General features: G+C 36.3%; 1 protein-coding gene and 1 pseudogene across 1 annotated transcript in view; one reads left to right on the top strand and one right to left on the bottom strand.

Moving 5' to 3' along the window:
- The window catches only part of ZFPM2 (zinc finger protein, FOG family member 2), a gene marked incomplete at its 5' end in the record, with an annotated part of 388,259 nt that overhangs the window by 45,876 nt on the left and 321,226 nt on the right, over positions 1–21,157 (bottom strand).
- On the top strand, positions 12,284–18,935 carry LOC110260395 (annotated as a pseudogene).

Genomic DNA, 21,157 nt, shown 5'->3' on the forward strand with positions numbered 1-21,157 from the left:
TGCTCTTCCTTGTTCCCATTCTGTCATTCTGGCAGGCCCGCGCTGCCCCAGGTATCACGGCATCGCCATCTGCACCCGACATCTGTCTCTCTATTGATCACACGGGTTTAGCACTTGATCAAACAGAGCACAACAGAATACATCTCTTTTTGCAATACTGCCAATGCCAACTGCTGCATGAAATCTACTACAAAAGCCTCCTTTACCTAGCTGAAAAACTGTGTGTGTGTGGCTCTTTGCTATAAACCACAGCCTTCTCCCCGCTCTTACGGGAAGCAAAAGTTATATTAAAATAAACCCAGCTTTTATACTGTTGAGAATTGATCAGGTTCAACGTGTCCAGTGCTGCTGAGGACAAGGAGAGTCACGAGGAGAAGTATGGAAGATGATGCATGCCTTAGGCCAAGCGATATGAAAATCATTATTCCTACTTTATGCGTCTGTTTGCAGGCATTGGTCAGGATGCATGAAACCTTAGACTGACCAACAGACTTTTTTGCTTTCCATCCAGCTGCTTCAGTGTTGTGTAATAGGAGCTTTAAAGCCACCCAAGCCAGAAGACAAGTGTTCAACCCTGGCATACAGCATTCAAGCGTTTCTGAGCCCCCTGGGTTACCCCAAGTGTAGGCGCCCCTGTAAAGTCTATGAAGCGACTACAGATTTTTGGTTAGCTCCAAGGAAAAGCAGCATATTTTTCAAAGGACTACAGGGTTTTTTTCCCATGTGACTCTCACTCACCTTAAGGTTGGGCCACAAGCACAGCCATGAAAACCAATGCCAAGATGCTGCAATAAGCAGCCAGCACAATGGAAAGATAAGGCTACAGGGAGATATTCAAGGAAAGTAAAAGCCAGAGCAACAGCATTTTTTAGTTGCCAGAAACACAATAGGATTAAGGTATGCAGTTACTTTTGTTCTCGTATGTTCACACTTTCCACAGTGACACAAACTGTTTCCAGGGAGAATATCTTACACTTACCATGTAAACAAATAAATAAAAATGCCCTTAAAATTTTAAGACAAATAGCCATATCATGCTAAACTTATTCAATATCTTACTAGCCAGAGACTGCATATTTTATTTATAGCCTTACAAATTACTTTGGAGAGTACAGAAAAATCCTTCAATATTAAAAATGATCAAGTTTAAAAAAATTATTTTTTATTTTAACTGATTCATGGCAGTTATAAAATTAGCAGTATTAGTTACATCGTAAGACAAGTGGCTTCTAGCAATGTATTATTCATAAGACGTTAGTGCCAAATAACATTAGAGTATATAGTTGTACCAACAAATTAATATTTTAGAGCTAATTGAAATTGTTCTTCCTATAAAGATTAAGCCTCTTCTACCCAACACATTTCAGTCATTAAAATAACACTTTTAATACCTTGTCTAAATGATGCCTGACATTAACGCAAAGCTATATTAAAGCACTCAAATGACCAGTTCTTTTGTAATGTATTCTATATGATCAGACATTGGGTCAGAGTTGGGCAGTGTGTATAAAGGAGTATCAAGTGGAAGCTAATTAAACTATACTCTCTATAGAACTTTACAGAAAAAAAAGAGAGACCGGTAATCATCAGAAGGTATTCTGAAAATAGCATTTGTGAAAAGCTTGCAGCATGCTTTAATCTCCTTGCATAAGGGTAATTTTTGGCATAAAGGTTTTATTGTAGGCTCAAAACTTCAGTTGGAAAATAATTTTTTACTATGTCAATAAAATCATTATGAAGTCTCTGAAATGCTTTTCTTATATGATTTTTATTTCCTAGAAAATCAAGTTTTCATTTCAAGACAATAATGGTTTCAGTATTTTGCCACATTTTCATTCAACTAAATGTCTTCCTGAAAACAGTTAGCCTTCCCTGTCTCTACTGAGACTGCTATTACAATTATAACACCACACACACACACAAACACACACAGAGTAAATTTCCCCTGACCATCACAAAATGCAGGAAAGCAAACCTACTGAAGGTCTGTATCGATGGCAGACTTGTTCGCCCACTACAAAATTCCTCCTAACAATAGCTGCTTAAATCTTCTACAGCCAGGGCCAATTTTGCAACAGTCATGTTTGGGCTTACAAATCATGTCCTTATTTTGTTCTCTGTTATCCCTCAGATACATCTGTGTTAAACAGGGAGCGGGGGGGATCACATGCTTTACCTCTATCGATAGAAAAAAATTAGTCACTACCTCTTTTCTCTTATAATTCAGACTTCTTACACCCTTTTTGAGAAATCAGATTCAATTGAGAACAGCAAGTCATAGAACAAGAAATTCAAGTGTAATATTCATCTCTAGACATCAGGGGTCCTAGACAAAGACTTGGCTCCTGAAGTCTTTTATTAAGAGGATTTTCACTGATGTTACTTCATCTCAAACTTTCCATTCTTGTGTGGTATGTTCAAAGCCTGAACATACTACTCCCTGCTGTCTAGAATTAGACATATATTTATGAACACACAGTTCTACTTCTGATGCTAGGTATTTTCAAGACAATGTACCTAAGTAATTCTTTATAAAGCCAGTTGAATATAAATTTATAGTCGAGTACTTGCATCTAACTTATATAATTTCAATTCATCTTTTAATTTAAGCTATCTCCTTGATAGAAATGAAGCAACTACAACTCTTGTCGTTCATAACTGTAATCTGCCCTGATTCCCATTCTAGCTTTTGGACTCAAAGGAAATTTTGTTGACTCTAAACTAAAAACCCCCATCCATTTCACAGAAAAAAAAACATGGATTTCATTTGTACTTAAGCCTATAGTTAATGATGGGAAATTCAACTTGATTATGATATGACATTTATTATTGTAATTAGTAACAGAGGACACTATTAGGCAGTGAATATTTGCATGTAATACTTAGCATGAAATAAAAATATAAATATACATATTATTAAAATATGTAATAGTATACTAGAAATGCTAATAATGCTACAAGACCCATGCTGAGTATAAATATTTGCTGAAACATCAGTATAAAATCCAGTTTTCACTTAAAGAATGACACATGTAACTATGAGCAATTATTTGGTATAAACAGGAACTAAAGTATTATTTTTATTTCCACATTTAAGGATATTTTATCCCCACATTGTGCTAGGAAAGATACATTGTTACATTATTATGTCTGGTAGCAATGACTATATTGTTGACAAATGAGAAAAATACATACTTTTTTAAATGAAATGTTATCAAACTTTAAGCCAGATTGTCAAACATCACCCTCTGGTTAAATGCACTTTAAAGTTACTGATTATTTAATGGATGTATCCTCAATCATTGGCATTTTAGAAATTCAAGTATATTTTTCTTTAACGTAAATTTGGTTTTCTCTGGTGGCAGTTCTTTCCAACATAATTCAGACTTCCAATAGTAATCTCAATTTCAAAACACATGAGGACAGATGTTTAGTAAAAATGAAGACTATTTCTAAGAATAGTTTCAATTATAACAACATTTCTGGTGGAGAAATGAGGCTTGTGTGAACTGTCTGAGGGTTCAGAAGAGCTGTCCATGGGTGGGCTCTGTGTATAAAGTTTATCATGTGGTTTCTATGGTTCCCCAACCTTGCAGTGTTAAAAGTCAGACTTCAATGCCACAAAACCCATCATTAGAATTTAAACCACTGATCTCTAGAACATAGGATTTAAATTCCCAGCATATCATTATGTAACACAAAAAGTCACTTGTCATGGTGGAAATTGCAGCTAATTCCCAGCATCCTACAGCCCTTCGTTTGGTTTGCTAATGAGGAGAGCAGAGAGAGGAGCACGCCCTCTTTCGGTGACCCTCGCCTCTTAGGTTGGTCCTGCTCAGGTGTGTCAGAGATAGTTCCAACAAACAGAAACCAGATGCCTACAGAAAGCCTGATGCGCTTGTTTTATGCACTCAGAAAAGGATTCTGAGCTCTGCTCCCCTGCCCCTGTCAACCTCCCAATTATATCATGAGAAAATTCTACTCCAGTGGTTTGAAAAGCCTATGCAAACTGTTAAGGTGTCCTAATGAAATTCTAAAACTATCTACAATTTGTATTTTAGATTTCCCTATGTATTTAGGGGAAAAAAAAAAGATTTTCTACTTTCAAATGTCTATAAAGAGAGTCAGAAAAATATTTAGACAATTATATAGAGAGTTTATGACTGCAGCCATATGAGTTGAGAGGTAAGGGCTGGAAGCACATACGATGTTGCATGTTCTTGAAATCACTCCTAAAGTTCTTTTTCAAACAAGGTGATTAATTATTAAAACAGAACAAGTGTTGTTTGCTTATTCTATACCGTTATGTTAAATCATAAACTGAGCACTATGTAAAATGTTCTACATTGACAAGGAAGGAGAAAATATGTACATAGGCTTTAAAATATGCGTGTAGTCACCACAAACAACTGTTTCCTGTTTATGACAAAGGAGTAAATAATCCATTGATCTGGCAGCAGGGCACCTGCTTTGCAACCAACTCCATATCAGTAGTCCCTGAACCCTCATTATTTTTCCTCAATTAAAGTTCATAGTCTCGGAAAGTCTGTGCTGAGCAGATGTACAACTGTTCTTGACGACGGAACACAGAAGAATCACAAATTTAGAAAACTGCTGCCATTTCATAAACCCCAGAATCACACCATTTGTTGTGGGTAAAAAACATTACAAACAATATGTCTCTTTTATAGGCTGCTAAGCCTGCACATTACAGAAAAGAATATTAAAGTTCAAAAACTGTCACATGAGCAGTACATTATGAATACAGTAATGCATTTTTTTATGATTCAAATAATGGTTACTGAAATGAAAAAAAATAAAATCTTCAGTGGGTTATAATGTAGAAATTGTGCCCGAGAATTAGACAAAATTGGAAAGAGGAGAAAAACCAAGCACAAAGTAATGATCTGCAGAGAAGTACAAAATGCAATAACGAATGAATCGCAGAAATATGAATTCGACTAATGCTAGTTTTATTTTCATCTTTTGCATAATTCTGAAATCTATAAGCACTGATCATTAAGGCAAACCATTTAAATAAAAAATGCTGCAAGAATCCAGTTTCAAATATAACTAAGAGACACTCGGCTGAAGATTTTTTTTTTTAAACTATCTACCTAAGGTCAAATACCACAGCATCATTCATTTAAAAAGCTATATAAATATAGCTTCCATTGCTCATAAACCCCCTTTTGTGCTTAAGAAAATGAGGGAGAGAAGTAAGCAGCCAGGGAGATGTTTATTTCCATTTTATTTTTAAAATGTTATCTCCGTAAGACATTGAAATACATATTTTGCAGTAAATAGGATGAAGTTCCTATCGACATTTTCTAGTCCCTCTTTCCCTCAGCATCATTCTGACTCCACAGTATGTGCTCTACAGACTGTAGCAGATTGTGAGTCTTGAGGTCAGAGTATATGCTTGAAGCATCAATGGCTACACCTGTCATATTAGTTTTCCCGGGAAGAATGTGTTATTGTTTAACACTGTAGCATGCATTCATTACAATCCGACTTCCAATTTTGCCACTGCCAATGGAGGTGACTTTACCCATTAACAGAAATATTTCAATAATATTTCAACTTCTCGTCTCTGTTATAATTATTTTTCTTTAATTATTTGAGGCATGCAATTTTTCCTATCCCCGCAGACTCTTGCAATCCATTTTGGTTTTCCTGGGCAAACACACCACAGTTTGAAAAAGTGGAAATAAATCAGGTTTGTACTTTGGAATGTTAATAAAGATGTTTAATTCTGTACCATATGATTATTGGTAGGGAAATATTTTTCCCTGTTCACTTTTCCTGACTATTTGCACCTGATTAACATAGAGAATACCTTGAAGAAATTACCAAACCTGTGTGGAAGAATCTACCCTGTATTCTTAAAAATCTCCATGCTGAACTGATAATTCGGTTATTACAGAGCTTGATGAGAACACAGTCTCCCTCAGACAAAAGGTAGTCGAAGCTCTACTTTAGTAGCTTTGTTCCTTTTTTTTTTATATGAAAATCTTGTTGCGTATTTCCCCCCAAATAGATTTCTTACATTTACATGTAAAACGTCTCAGTTGCTTTTAAGATACATTTCACCAATTTTCCTTGTGGCAAAATTGGTTGAGGTCTGCCAATGTCACTCCTCTAAAACAAGCAAACTATGAACATTACTCTGGCTCGTTTCAGCCTTAAGGGAACAGCCAGAGTGTCGTGACTGAAGACACACTGTCAAAATAGATACACAGGGTATACGGAGTAAAACCTCTCATCTCTCCAACACCCCAATAAAATTGTGACAGAAATGACTCCTAACACGTAACGTAGAAATATGCATTGGTCCTATAATCCTCTGATTTTATTATACTAATCTAATTTCATTCTCCTCAAATAATATTGATTCAAAAATCACAGTTGTACATACTATTTATAAAACTGTAATGTAGTTTTCAAATAATTAATTTAACAAGGCAATTTCAGATAAAATACACATACAACGAACTAAAACCACAGCCTTGGAGGCAGCAGAGTTTGTTGCAGAAACAAGTACAGGTTGCTGCGGGGACAGATCTCTGCTTGCCAACTTTCTGGAATCTATTCACTCTTTGATGGGGGGTAAGTTACTCACACCCCCTTCCCTGAGACTCAGTATCTGCATCTTTAAGATGCAGATAATTCGGTTTACTGGCATTTTTCGAAAAGTATCAATAAAATAACATCTCAAGTCTCATCACATAGTAGGTATTCAATAAGCATCAGTCTCCTTCTTTTCTCTGTTTTGCCCTTGACAAAGCATTTAAAGATACACATTTCTCGTTCTTGTTTTTTACACATTGACTGATGTGGCCCAGGAGAAATCTTACATAGCTTTCCCTCCATATTTTCCTCCCTCAACTGTTCATTAAGCTCAAATTCTCAATTCTTTTGAACCTAGTATCATTTCCAGTGTGATAAAACACTAGAGATAACAGAAGAGCATTTTCCGGGTTAGACAAATTTTTTCATTCCTCCTTCTTCTCTTTCCCTCCTTTCCCCTTCCCCATCCTTTCTTTCCTCTACCTTCCTTTCTCTCTCCTCTCTCCCATTCACCTATGTCTCCTCTTTCTCTCCCTCCTTCTCTTTCATTCTCTTTCATCCTAAAAGATAACATTTGCTTGTTATGATCTAGCAGCTATTTGGCACAAATAGAGGACTATCTTAGAAGAGGTTGTGGTCCTAGAGAGAAAAAAATCATAATCACAGCCAGGATATCCCACAAGAAGGTTCTTCAAGGTATGTAGGGCTTAGAACTTCTCAAAGGAAAAGAGCCTAAGACAGACTGGAGCCCGTGGGGGAAGTTAGGCAACTTTCATAGAAACATTTTTCTCCTTTTGCCTTTAAATATCTGTTTGATAAGAGGGGAGAATTTATTAGACTTAATGTTTAAAAGTATTTTCTCTGCTCTCATGGCATGCCAGGGGGACTTTTTGTTTGTTTTTCTTTCCTCTTACTTTTTTGGGTGCCTTAGAGACTAGTAATTTTACTTCCTATATATTATACAGATGGAGGCAGCGTAATTGGTCAGTTTTCCTTTTATATTTTTATATTCAAATTTTTTTAGCAGACGAAAACGCTTTTAAGGTATTCTTTCAAAATCCTTGAATAGGTTCCTCCATCTTGCATTTCAGGTTTACCTTCCCTAGTTTTAGTGTGCTCCTTCTCAGTATCAACAGCGAAATGAGCTGATGAGCTTATACCAAGGGAACCAAAGGCAAAGGCTTTGATAGAGAACACTACTAATGCCTCAGCAATGTGTCTAGTAGTCTGGATAAAGCCATTCTGTACAGCTAGGTTCCACACTTTCATTCACATCCATACTGTGACTCTCATTTTTCTCAAGAGATTTAATGGCATGAAAATATAGATTCACTCTATTAAACATTGTTTCCCTAGATGGCGAAATTTTTGGTATCTTTGAAAATTGAGTTAATCCTTTTGATTTATTCCTAAAGGCAAAATTGGCAGCTATGTCAATGCATCATCTTATATCAATTTGAGTGCTGAGTGGCCATGTGACAATTAATGTGGGGAAAATGGCGCTACAGTTAAGTACTTCAAACTGTCAAGAACTTCAAGATTCCATTAAAGAAGAAAAAAATCTAAATTGTTTTTTCAGGGAGTTTTTATTTGAAAAATCCTATTCATTAGTGTGAGTCAAATAATCTATTGCCAAAAAAAGTAACCAATATTTAACTTTCGAAAGACAGATTACCCACAGCATTTTACGTCTACTTAAAAAAAAAAAGTGTGTTACACTTTTTAGGGGTCTTAGTTTTAGATACAGAGAATGAAAATATAGAAATGATTCAGAGATGCTTTACCAGTGCTTAATAAATCAAGATTGAACAAGGAAGAATGCATTCGTATTCTAAATCTTGGCCAAATATTTAATTAACCAATCCAATATGTATCCCTTTTTGGATTTTAAAATTATTGTAATTAGTCTAGAGTCTTCCTCTAAAACGATCAAGATTTAAAAAAAAAACGTTCATTGCCTATTTCTACCATGATTAGAAATAACTGTTATAAAAACTAAACTGATTAAACATAAATATGCATGAATTATCTTAATTAACTGAAGCCTTCTATCCCTTCCAAGATTTTGTGGCTGCTATCTTAATGATTCCGAAAGATTCAGATGAAATAATAGGAGGTAATTTAGAGAGGTCTTATATAAGATAAATGAGAGCAACATTCAAGAACAAAGATAGTGGCTTACTATATTATGGTCGACAATGGAAAAAAAAAATCCTTCTTCAGAAATATAAATGTATATGTACCAAACCCTACATACACTGAAGTACACCAAGCAAGGTGATTGGCACTCAAACTTGCCAACTGCAAAAGGAGCTCAACTTCCAAATATTAAGCCTACCATATATGTGTGAAAACACGAATTGGTTCCACTTTGAAAATTCCATTTGCTAGTATGCAGTACTAATGCATCCTGTGAGAGGTTTAGGGATTTTTTTTTTTTCCTTCAGAATCACTTCCTTTTCACCACTGTTACCACACTAGTATATTTAACAGAGACATTTACATGCTTTGCATTTTAAGTGCCTCGGAAATCCAAGCACAGAGCCCGCACATTTCCACTGCACCATCAGATGTAATGAGTTATGGTACTATCGGCATGTTGATAAGCTATAGCCCAAAGAAGAACAAGAAGGAAGTATAAAAAATATGGCCAGAGGATGGGATAAAATTATCAGCTAGTGTGTTTTCCTGTTTGGTTTTAATCTACATTTAATTAAATTCTTATCTTCTGTGTACTTATGGTCGCATTTGAATGGCGAGACTGCATTCATTATGAATGGTAAAACTTAACTCAGAGAACATTACATGTGGCTTCTTTAAAAAAGAGAAGAAGAAAAATGCTGTCTTTATTCTTTACACTCAGGTCTTATAAAAGGGAACCAAACTCTCTCTTAGGTCAAGTGCAGTGCCACTTAACCTTAAGGTTAACTGATTTGGAAAGTTGGTCTTAAATCAATTTTTAATGCTATTTTTTATTTTTACAATTTGGAAATGTTATCAAATTCTGAGCCTGAACAGAGCTGGCAAGGGAAGCAGTGAAGTGCATTAAGGAAATGCCTTCTTCATTCTTAAAAATAGAGATGATAACAAGAAGTTTTTATTAGTGCTGCAAAATGTGTGCATTAGTCTGCATCCTTAATTATTAAAACCATTACATTTCCTTGTCTTTATATGCTGAAAAAAGAAAAAAATGCCTTAATTGCTATTTAGAGGGTTTTTTTTTTTTCTGTGTCACAGACCCTTTGAGTTCATTCAAGCATTCATGTATTTCAGAGAGAAATAACAAAATATTTTGAACATAGCATGAGTTTACATACCTTCTAGTTTCATAACATTTTTAGTTCTATTCCAGGAATGTCAGCAAGTTAAGAATATCCTTAAGGCAATAACAAGCATGGTTTCCTGGGTCAACTTAAGGATTGCATCAGCTTTAATGAAGGGAAATAGGCAATTGTTTCTGATTTACCTTTGAATGTTTACTGCTGAAGAAGTGAGGTTTGGGATCAGATTTGCTATTGCTACTGAATCAAAATAAACCAAAAACAAGAACAACAAAGAACTCTCCATGGTTACTGGATACGCTAGTAACTGTGCTGAGTGACTATAGATTGTGTCACATATTTTTATAGCTTTCTTAGAAGTAACAATTTATGATAGTACCTGTACACCAGTAAAACAAGTACATTTCAAATGAACATTTGTTATTACTTTGTTATTTTAAACCACAGGGGAATACTAACCAGGAAAGGTTTAACATTCCAACTAAATGCTTAAATTTAAACAGGTATAATTAAATGATAGTTATCAATGACATATTTTCCTGAAATATCCCTAATTCAAATACATTGGGGATGACTCAGCCTTGTTTTGAAAGGAGCTGTAAAAGTCCCAACAATTGGATCAAAAAGTTTTTATCTGACACACTGAAGGCTCCATAACTTTGATGTGTAATTGGATGAAAAGACCTTCTATAAAGCCACTGACCAGTCATTTACCCAGAGACTGCAAAGGGGAGAAAAGATATTTCAGTACACATCCCTTACACTTCAAAGGTTTCTTTTTAAAATAGGCACTTCTATTTGTTTGGGCATTTACACAATTCAGCAGATGGAAATGTCACTGTCTTGTACATTAAGTGAACATTAAAATCACAACTGGGATGAACTAAAAAAACTGATAGTTGTACAATGATAAAAGTCAAAAGTTATACTTTTTTTTTTTTTGTCTTTTTGTTTCTTTTTAGGGCCACACCCATGGCACACGGAGGTTCCCAAGCTAGGGGTCCAATCCAAGCTGTTGCCGTTGGCCTATGCCATCACAACGCCAGATCCGAGCTGTGTCTGTGACCCACACCACAGCTCATGGCAACGCCAGACCCTCAACCCACTGAGCGAAGCCAGGGATCAAACCGGCAACCTCATGGTTCCCAGTCGGACTCGCCTCCACTTCACAACAGAAACTCCCAAAAGTTATTCTTAGGGCTCAGAAGCTAAGCAAGGTAAAATATTCCTAACAAATGACAAATCCTGGGTCGTAAAACGTAACCGACCCTGAAAGTACAGCTCTCTGAAGTCATGGCTTGATAACCATGTTTTACTATAAAATTTAATACATGTAAGTTAAAGAAAACATTGCTAACTGGTTTGAGTTAATTACCCATTTTCTTCCAAAAATACCTTTACATGTGTTCTTAAGTACAGTTACATTACCTGTTTTTGTGGTTGTTTTTTGTTTCAGTAAGCACATGTGTGAGATGGTGTCTGTCTAAACACATTTACTATCAAGATGTTCTGGATGCTGCCTTTTTCTGAAGAATCTGGAGTGTTTAAGATAATTCAAGTCAATAAGCATCTATTGTGTACATTGACCTAATTTATTATTGTCTCTACCCTGTGACCACTCTACAAAGTATTGGGGAGACAACACAGTCCCTGTAGAGTAGTATAATGTAGAATGTTGATACCATAAGACAGCTTGTTAAGGGTCATATAATTTAAGGACATATTAAAAACTAAGGGAGCTGATATGGAGAAGGTGTGATGTTCTAGCCACTTCTGTAAAGAAGATCTAGAGCTCCCTGGGAGGACAGTCTGTGGATGCCTAAGAAGTAACAGACAACTCTTGCTGTTCTCTTCAAAACCACAAAGAGAATTGGGATTGACCACGTCAACAATCACCAGAGGAGAAGAGCCAATGATTCTAACATGAAGTCATGGGATAACCAGGATGCAATTGTTTGTGTATAATGATACAGTCCTGGCTGCCTGCAAGTCATTTCTGGGTCCCTATTCCAGCAGCATCAGTCTTAAAAAATGTCAACTATATCATTCACTCACTGCCACAGGCCATTTGCACATTCTATTCCCTCTGGCAAGAAAACTTCACCCTATTCCTATCTGATTAAGTTTATTCTTCAAATTCTGCTCATGCAAGTATCACCTCTTCAAGAAAGCTTTCTTTGTACCTCTCTGTCTCCATACACAGAACTGACACACAATTTGGGTGTGTTGTATTATATGCCATCAAAGAAACATCTTGTTTTCCATGATGGACTCAGTCTGTGATCATACATTTGTTAGTATCTTTCTTTCCTTCCATGAGAATAGGGACTTAATCACATCGTCCAGTTGAAGTGTAATGCCAATGTTTTGAATGGATATATGACTGTAGGTAAGAGCCCCCCCACCGGCCATTCAAGGGTAGAGGTGGAACCATGGTTCCCAGTGCTGGGAGCATGGTGGACTATGGAAAGCAGTACCGCCTGAATGAAATCTGTGGAGGTGCTCAGGTATACTTTAAGCACCACGGCTAAATTGTTTAAGAGTAGACACTTCTACAGGGACCTATAGAAAGAATTTGATAAAGATCTGGGAGAGGAAGGTAATAACTATTCCTCCATGGGCCTAATCCTAGCTCCACAGAAAAGACAGAAAGGAAAATGAGGTAGATATCAGGATATCATTTTCATAGCTTGTTTGTTAGCATTTCTACAACAAAATGTATGATTTTTTTAAGGTTTGGAGTTCACTAGATTTGATTTTAAAATGACCTATGTTGAAGGGCAAAAATGTCCATCTTCCCTTCTAGTACTAATTCAGATATTTATTTTAATAATTTTAATAATTCAGTTGTTTCCATAGCTGCCCTTCAGCAAAAAATGCACTTTGAACTAAATAGGGAATTATTTAAAAAATTATAAACGTGGAGTTCCCGTTGTGGCACAGAGGAAATGAATCCGACTAGGAACCATGAGGTTGTGGGTTCGATCCCTGGCCTTGCTCAGTGGGTAAAGGATCTGGCGTTGCCCTGAGCTGTGGTGGAGGCTGCAGATGCGGCTCATATCTGACATTGCTGTGGCTGTGGTGCAGGCTACAGCTTCGATTAGACTCCTGGCCTGGGAACCTCCATAGGCCATGGGTGCTGCCTTAAAAAGACAAAAAAAATTATAAACATACGAAGCTTAGGCTGATGGAAGAAAATGAGTTTTCATGGATTGTGTGCATTAAATATACATGTTTGAAAGAAAGTGGTATATTACATTCATTCTCATTTTATGGGAGACACAAAAGTAGCTTAAAGGAAGACCATTTGTTGTGAGATTCTACTCCAGTACATGAGTTAAAATGTAAAGCACTGGAATGGTAGATGCAGGCACACAGGGCATGCTTCATTAAGGGATAGTTCACTATTTGGTCAAAGGGAGTCAAGAGAACCCCAGAGATCTGAGTGCTCCAGGGGCGACTACACCTCCCTCTCCTATATCACCCTTAGGGGAATGGAGAGACCAGGACCCTGCACGTTCCCAGCTAGCCCCACACTAATCTTCACTGACATTCATAGCCTCACCCTCATTCTCCAAGTTCTGGTATAATCAGAACTAATCCTTTTCAGTAATGGATGTTAGCTGGACTTACTGTGGTCATCATCTCACAATATATCCAAATATAGAATCATTATGTTGTATACCTGAAACTACAATATGTTATATGTCAATCATATCTCAATTAAGAGAATAAATTGAAAAATAGCTAATCTTACTGTCATCTTTATCTCTGTTTTTATCAGTCATTCCTAGAAGCCCAAGACTCCCATGACCCTCATTCCCACAATATAATCCCTGTACAGCCCAACTGACATCTCCTCATTCCTACTTCACCAACTCTCAAAAACCCTTCCACTGGCATTCAAGTGAAATTACCAGAAAAATCCTCCATTGCCTCAACCTCTTCTTTGAATGTCGACTCTGTCTCTTTCCCCTTTCCCTCTGGAGTGGTAGCTAATTTCACTCCCACAAGGTCTATATCACTTGACCTGAAGGTGGAAGCGTTGTCCTTACTCCTCATGGCAGATTAATCTTCCCTACTCTAAGAACCTGCTTTGAATTTCATGTTATCATCCTACTCCTGCTTGCCATGGTCATGTAGAGACTTGCAGATCATTTGCCATCATTTCTTGAAACTTAGCTCCTGGATTTTCATGTACTGCTCCTGATTTGATGCTTGGTGACTGCAAAATCCACAATGTCCAATCAGATGAACCTTCAGTTCTTTGACTTCTCATTCAGAGATCTTACTCTCTACCCCACCTCCAACTGCTCACTCTCTAGGCCTTCTAATTGCCAATTATTTTGACTCCTCATAATTTCATATCTAAGCATCTCATTCTCAAACCATGGCTCCCACCATTCTAATTCATTCTTTCTAGAACTTCCACTCCAACACTAACTTCACTAGAACCTAAAATCCAATACTGTCACCTGTTCCCCATTGTTCTTCATCCACACGTCCTTAACTTCGCTGCTTACCCAGCTTAGACACTGTTCTTCATCATAAGCCCTTCCTTGCAAATATCTTCTGCTCTCTCACTTGCTCTTGCTTCACTGGCTTAGTCTAGCAAAGCCCCAACGTTGTTCAATCCAATTTTCTACCTACTCTGCATTTATACGCAGTAGCAGACTAGCTGAAGAAGTACACATAACAATCCTAACCAACTCATTCTGAATTCATGACCAATAACATTAATTAGGTCAGCAGTGTTTCCTAGCAATCATACTATATCTCCCTAGTTCATTCATTCTCAACACCTATTTTCCATCCATTCTCTCTCAACTTTGTTTCCTTATTCCCTAAGAAAACTGTAAACATCAAAAGAGATATTTGTGTCCACCTCCACACACACTCAACTACATGCACCAACGTCCATATGCTCTGCTTTCATGACTAGTATTATGGATGCGCTGACCATGCCTTTATATAAGGCCACCACCCACTTTGGTGGTAGATGCCTCCTTTTTCCGGCAAGCATCAAGTTTTCAGTCTCACTAGATCATGCCCATCAAATTAACATACCAGAAAATTTCTTTATTGTAAACAAAAACACCACAAGAAAAACTCTCCAGCTCTTATTCATCTGCTCCCACTTAAAGTAAACCCTTTAAAGCAAACTCCCAGAAAGGGTCACCTCTGTTGGCGATCTCCCAGTTGGACTTTCCAATAGGTGCTCACTTTCACATCTATAAGGAAACTGATCCTGAAAATCACCAAAGACATTGCTAAAGACCATTTCATGGGCTGTGTCTTACTTGAACATCAGAAAAACTGAACAGTTTCTTCTCCACAGCTTTTCTTACCCTGGATTCCACTTAGCACTTTCTCCTGATATTCTTCCCACCTCACCAGCTGTTGCTTCTCAGTTTCCTTTGCTGGGTCCTCCGGCTTCACCTACTACACTTCTCTCCCCTTCATTTTGCCCAAGAACTCTGTACCACCCTGCTGCTCATGAAACAAATCAATACACTTCTGCCTCTACCTCGACAGCTTCATGGTTAGTCCCTTTATCCCTTTTAGACTTTCAAATGTCCCCTTCTCAGCTAAGGTCTTCCCTCACTACCTACTTTAAATTTCAAACCTCCCTCTGTTTTATTTTTCTCTCTGCTATATTTTTCTCCATTAACACTTTTACCATTTTAAAAAGTACACATTTTGTGAATTTATTTATTTATCATCTGCTTCCCCTACTGGAATATAAGCTCCTAAAGTAAGACATTCCTTGCCATATTTGATGTCTAGGACAACTCCTGTCACACACACAATAGGCATGCAGTAACTATTTATTGAGTAAATAAACAAAATAAACCACTATTATAACTTTTTATTACAATTCTTATGCTGTATAAGAATATTTCTATTTTCTATGACTCTAAAATAATTGTATTTGTACATTAGTGTGCTGGACTTCTCTTGTATTTTAATAATATAGAATTACACGCCTACAATTAAACCTAATTTTATTATTTTTACCATGTTATGTGGCCTTAGGGTGTACCTCTATGCTATAAAATTATTTAACATTATCTTTTTTATTGCTTTATTACTCACATCGCATTAGAACAAACACTACTCTGCTGGCATTAACCAATATCTCTTATATTTACATTGAACGATTCTTTTTGTACCCCGCTTCTCCTTTCTTCTGGGTTTTATTCTGTAGGAGATAGGAGAGGATGATAAAAATGTGTTTGTGAAATATTTTATTTCTGATAGAATGGACCTAAATGAGGCAAACGGATTTAAATGCTGTGTTATAGTTGCCATTTCTGAACCCAGCTTTGACTGCCTGTGAAGCATGTAATGAAATTAAGAAGAGCAGAAAGATAGGATTTGGGTGGATTTCCTTGTCTTCAGGATCAATTATTTCGACCTAGGTCCATTAGCTAGACTGCCCCAGTATTAAGGAGCATTTTTCAGTAATTTTAAGCCAAATACAATAATTTCTGGGGTTAGGTAAGGATACAGGGAAAAGAAAAGGGGTTTATAGAGAAGCAAATTTCCAGAGAGAAACAAATTCAGCCCTCTCTGAACTAGACCTGAAAGCATGACATCTATTATTTGTATTGGCAGTGCTCTCCTCACAATTGTGGACTTTTTTTTTTTTTTTTTGCACCAACCTCTAACCTATTGTTTCTGCAACATTCCTAAGAAGACTTGAAATAAGCTAGTAAAAGCCTATCTGCCCAGAAGCCCTGGAAAAACTATAGCTGCAAAGTGTCTTTACTGTTTATATAAGAGGAATCAAAGGTATCAACAAGCAAGACAGCTACAACTGTTCTCTCAGGAAAAGAAAGCGAAATTTATCCAAACTGAATATTTCTATGAAAAGAGTTATAGGGAATTCCATTTCTGCAGCCAACTATGCATCCCTCATATGCTTGTGTATTCCTCCCTGTAAACATGAATATTCATAACTACAACCCCAGTAGTTGAGAACGACCAAAGTAAATTACTGAACATTAGGGATAGCAGAAAAACCTTTAATGAAATTCAAGTACTTACACAGACGTGGACAGTTTGTATCAAATTAATTGGGAAAAAGATTACAACTACATTTTCTTTACTTGTTATAATCTGTGACTGAGTTGTTTGATCTGTATTAGCTACCATGTTAAAGGTTAAAAGTTATTACTTGACCATTCTTTAAAGCTACTCTCGTTAGAATATTTCCCTTTTTTTTTCACCCTTAAGCTGAGGTCAGAAAACAGGGACTCACCTGAAGTATTCATTATTTTACAGAACTTTTCTCTGGTTATTGAAGCAATCACCCTCTTCCTTAAGCAGGTCCTTGAGCACTTACATCTTTTATTTCTTTAATGGGTTTTGTTTTTTGTTGTTTGGTTCTTGATTTTTGCCAGCGTTCCCGCTGCCAACAAACACGTCATTTTCTAATTCATTGTGAGCCGGAAAAGCCAACTAACCATTCTGCACAGATTGTATCTAAATTAAGAGTTTATAAGTTCTCTGTGAAGGTCTGAAGATCAGATCTTCAAATACAATACCTTTTGTGGTATATAAGTAAAGTTTTGTTTCAATCAAAATCTATATTTGCCTCTATTGAAATGTATGCCTAAATTTAGGTGCTTTTTGTTTATTTTATCATCTTTCTAGGTTACTGGCTGTGTTCTGGGACATAGCAAGAGTAGACAGAAGATACATGTCTACATGAAATATTATTTTAATATTTTCTTACAAGATCGCACCCTCTACAACAAAAGATAGACATTTAAAAGTTATGTGGGGGTCTTTCTGATCAGAGGAGGCCAAGATACAAGCCTCTTCTGTGGTCCCCATCTGGTTTATCCTACACAAGCTGACACTGCCAGGCCACCTGAGTTTGACCCTAACAAGAGCAAAGTTGTAAACCTGAGGCTTCCAGTGGGAAAATCAATGTCACGTGTACCCTGGCCCCCACGGTCATTCCCCTGGATCTGCCTCCAAAAGAGATTGGTGATGACACGGCCAAGACAAATGCTGAATTGAAAATCAGAATTACAGCGAAACTGACCATTCAGAACAGACAGGCCCAGATTGAGGTGGTACCCTCTGCCTTGTTCCAAATACCAAAACCTTCAAGACTCACCCAGAGATAGAAAGAAACAGCAAAACCTTAGGCATAACGGAAATAGCACTGTTGATGAGACTGCCTGACAGATGCAACAACAATCTGGTCAGAGAACTCCTTGGTATCACTAAAGAGCTCCTGGAGGCTGCCTAGTTTGTGGGCTGCAATGTTGATGGCTGCCTCCATGTGACATCACCAATGGCATCAGCAGTGGGACAGCAGAACACTCAGCTAATTAAGAACTACAGAGAAAATATTTCGATAAAGGATCATTTGTCAACCAAAAAGAAAAAAATAAAAATAGCTCTATGGAAGTCACACCATCTCTTCATGAACTATAGAGAAGATTTAGTATGGAATCTTCTCAGATTTATGCTCAAAATGGTCATGCATGCAAATCACCTTGTCTGAAGTTGTGTGTGAACTGAAGTTGTGAAGAAGACCACAGATGAACTTCAACAGGTCCATGAGAGCCTTAAAATTACATGCAATATCACATGTGCACACACACACATTTTAGCTGAATGAATTAGAAATTTTGTGTGGAAAAACTTTGAAATACTTAATGGCCAAATGCAGCCTATTAATAAATTGATGAAATAACAGTGGTTATATTCATTTATTATTCAATATGAAGAGTGACCGATACTTTATCTGGTGTTAATTAAAATAATAAGAGATATTGCTTACAGAACAGATGTCTCTAAGGACTTGCATGGTATTAGCAGAAGAAATAGTTCTTGTGTACAGAAAAGCAGAATTCAGATATTTAGGCAGGAAGAAGTTACCTAATAAATTATAATATTCTTGCGGAATATGATACTTCCATGTGTAGCCAATCATTGGTAAGCCCAATAAATAACCCAAGCATCAATAAATCCTCAAGTGTTTATTAATTTCTTACTCTGCTTCTAGGGGGTCTGTGTGGTGGTGATAATATGACTCATGGGTTTGTTTGAACAATTATCAATATGCTTGGCATTTTATTGCACAGTGTGGAAGAAATGAAAGAAATTAATAAATGCCAACTGCTTGCCCTGCATACTAACTATTGAAGAAAATCTTTATTTTTATCTGCTCATTTTTCAAAGGATGCCAAACTGGTTCCTTATGAATTTGATATCCATTGCGGCTAGTGTTGGCATAGTAAAGTAAACTATCCTCAAGCACAGCGGAGGCTCAAGGTCAAAGCCGTCCATCCTAAGATGAATATTAACTTGGCAAATGTTTCCAAATATCCAAACTGCAGATATATACTAGAAGTTTACAAATGTATCTTTTATTTGAGTTCATGTTTCTTCTATGGTCTCTACACTTAGGGGATCCAATTTTAGCTTATAGGTATATTGGCATCTGCAATGTGATTTGATTTCTACTTTAGTTCATTAAAATTCTAACTCTTGTGGCATACTAAAATTTCACTAGACTATAGAAAAATATTAATGTTTAAAAATAGGTAGGTAGATTTTTAAACATTAATACTTAATAGAAAGTAAACCGAAGAGACATATCATCTTTAACTGTTTATCGATAACAACATTACTTTTGTGCACAAGTTGGGATAATCATTTTTCTTGGTGTTTACAGAGACAGTACATTTTTGAAAAGGAGATAAAGGAGGTATTAGCTCACTTTCCTTGAAGGTCCTTAGGAGAAGGCTTAACACAGCTTGCTGTGTGTTATTGGTCTACCTACTAGATAGACACATCTGAGGAAATACAATTTGGAGTGATGTAACATATAGTAAACACCTTTGCTACCTTCCTGCCAACACAGCTTAAAACTCACATTTTATATGTAATGCAGTTGGAATGACTTAAAAATGATTCAGATTGTATGTTTATGATGAAATGATCATTGAATTTTTTGGTGGTATTTCCTTATTTATTTTTTAAAAATTAAACCACTTTATTGATGTGTGACTGACCTACAAAAATTACATATTTAATGTATACAACTTGATGACTTTGAAGACGGGTACATCTTACATGTTATTCTGAAATCTTCACCATGTCTATTTTTAAAATCCTTTCTACAATATTGTCTGTTAATTAAAAATATTTTTAAAGATAACCAACATTTTATATATACTTGGAGTCTCATGATCTGTCCTAAATAGAGGCTTTAAAATTGTTTTATACTGGGAAGGAAGCTGCTATTAAAATAAAATGATAAAAATAGTTGTTTTTGTAAATAGAGTAAATCAGGTTAATTATTAAAAGATAAAGAAGACAAAGCAAAGAACTTCACCAACTTTAAAAATTTATAATACAATGTATCCAAGATTTTTTTTTCATCTATAGTGGATTAGCTGTCTAAAAGTCACAGTATCAATTCTTCCTTACAGGCTACATATTCATATTTTCATCAAAAACTGCCAGCAAATCACAAATTCTCTATTCACTTTTTCAGCCAGCAACAAATTACAAATCCTGAAAGGATATTTTATAAATATATAAATGTATAAGCCTCATGCTAAAAGGACATGCTAAGTCATATTTATTGAATATGTAACAAAACATTCACAGAAATCCTAAAAGAGAATCATGAAAGAGGTTCCAGGCAGGCCTCCTCTGAAGTTAGGAGAGTCGAAAGATTTGCAAAATTGAAATATGACGATGGTTAACACGTGTTGCCTAGCCTAGTAGAGTCGCTTAATAAAACTCTTAACCCAAGATATCTTGCAAGTTCAAAGACACTGATGAAACTTATCTTAAGCAACAACCTTTTGTAAGTTTTAAAGTCTTCAATTTATCAAATATTGAGACTCACAGGATAGGAGCCAAATAAGCCATCCTGCACACTTCTGCCCTTAAGCCAGTGCAGAGTTCAATCTACCCAGTTAGGAACCTCAGTGTTAGTGAAGCCCACAAAAACAGAACATTTGCCCATCTCACTGTCCTCTGAATTTCTCTGCAGACAGCACTGCAATGTACTTCTTCTACAATTCAACTTGCTCTAAGAGAAATGTAACACACTTGGCATTTCTTTGACTATTCTGGAATTTCCTGATAATGTAAACATTTAGAAAAATGCTCATATATAGTACTGTTTGCTAACAGATACATAAAACTACTTGTAAATATGGCTTCATTTTACAGTGACATAAAATGGCTCAGATGCAAGGCTATTTCTGGAGTAGGTAGAGATATGATTTATTGCTAGTGGGGTTCTAGATAAAATATAACTATTT

This window comes from Sus scrofa, chromosome 4 (genome assembly GCF_000003025.6).
Source record: "Sus scrofa isolate TJ Tabasco breed Duroc chromosome 4, Sscrofa11.1, whole genome shotgun sequence".
Classification (NCBI taxonomy): domain Eukaryota; kingdom Metazoa; phylum Chordata; class Mammalia; order Artiodactyla; family Suidae; genus Sus; species Sus scrofa.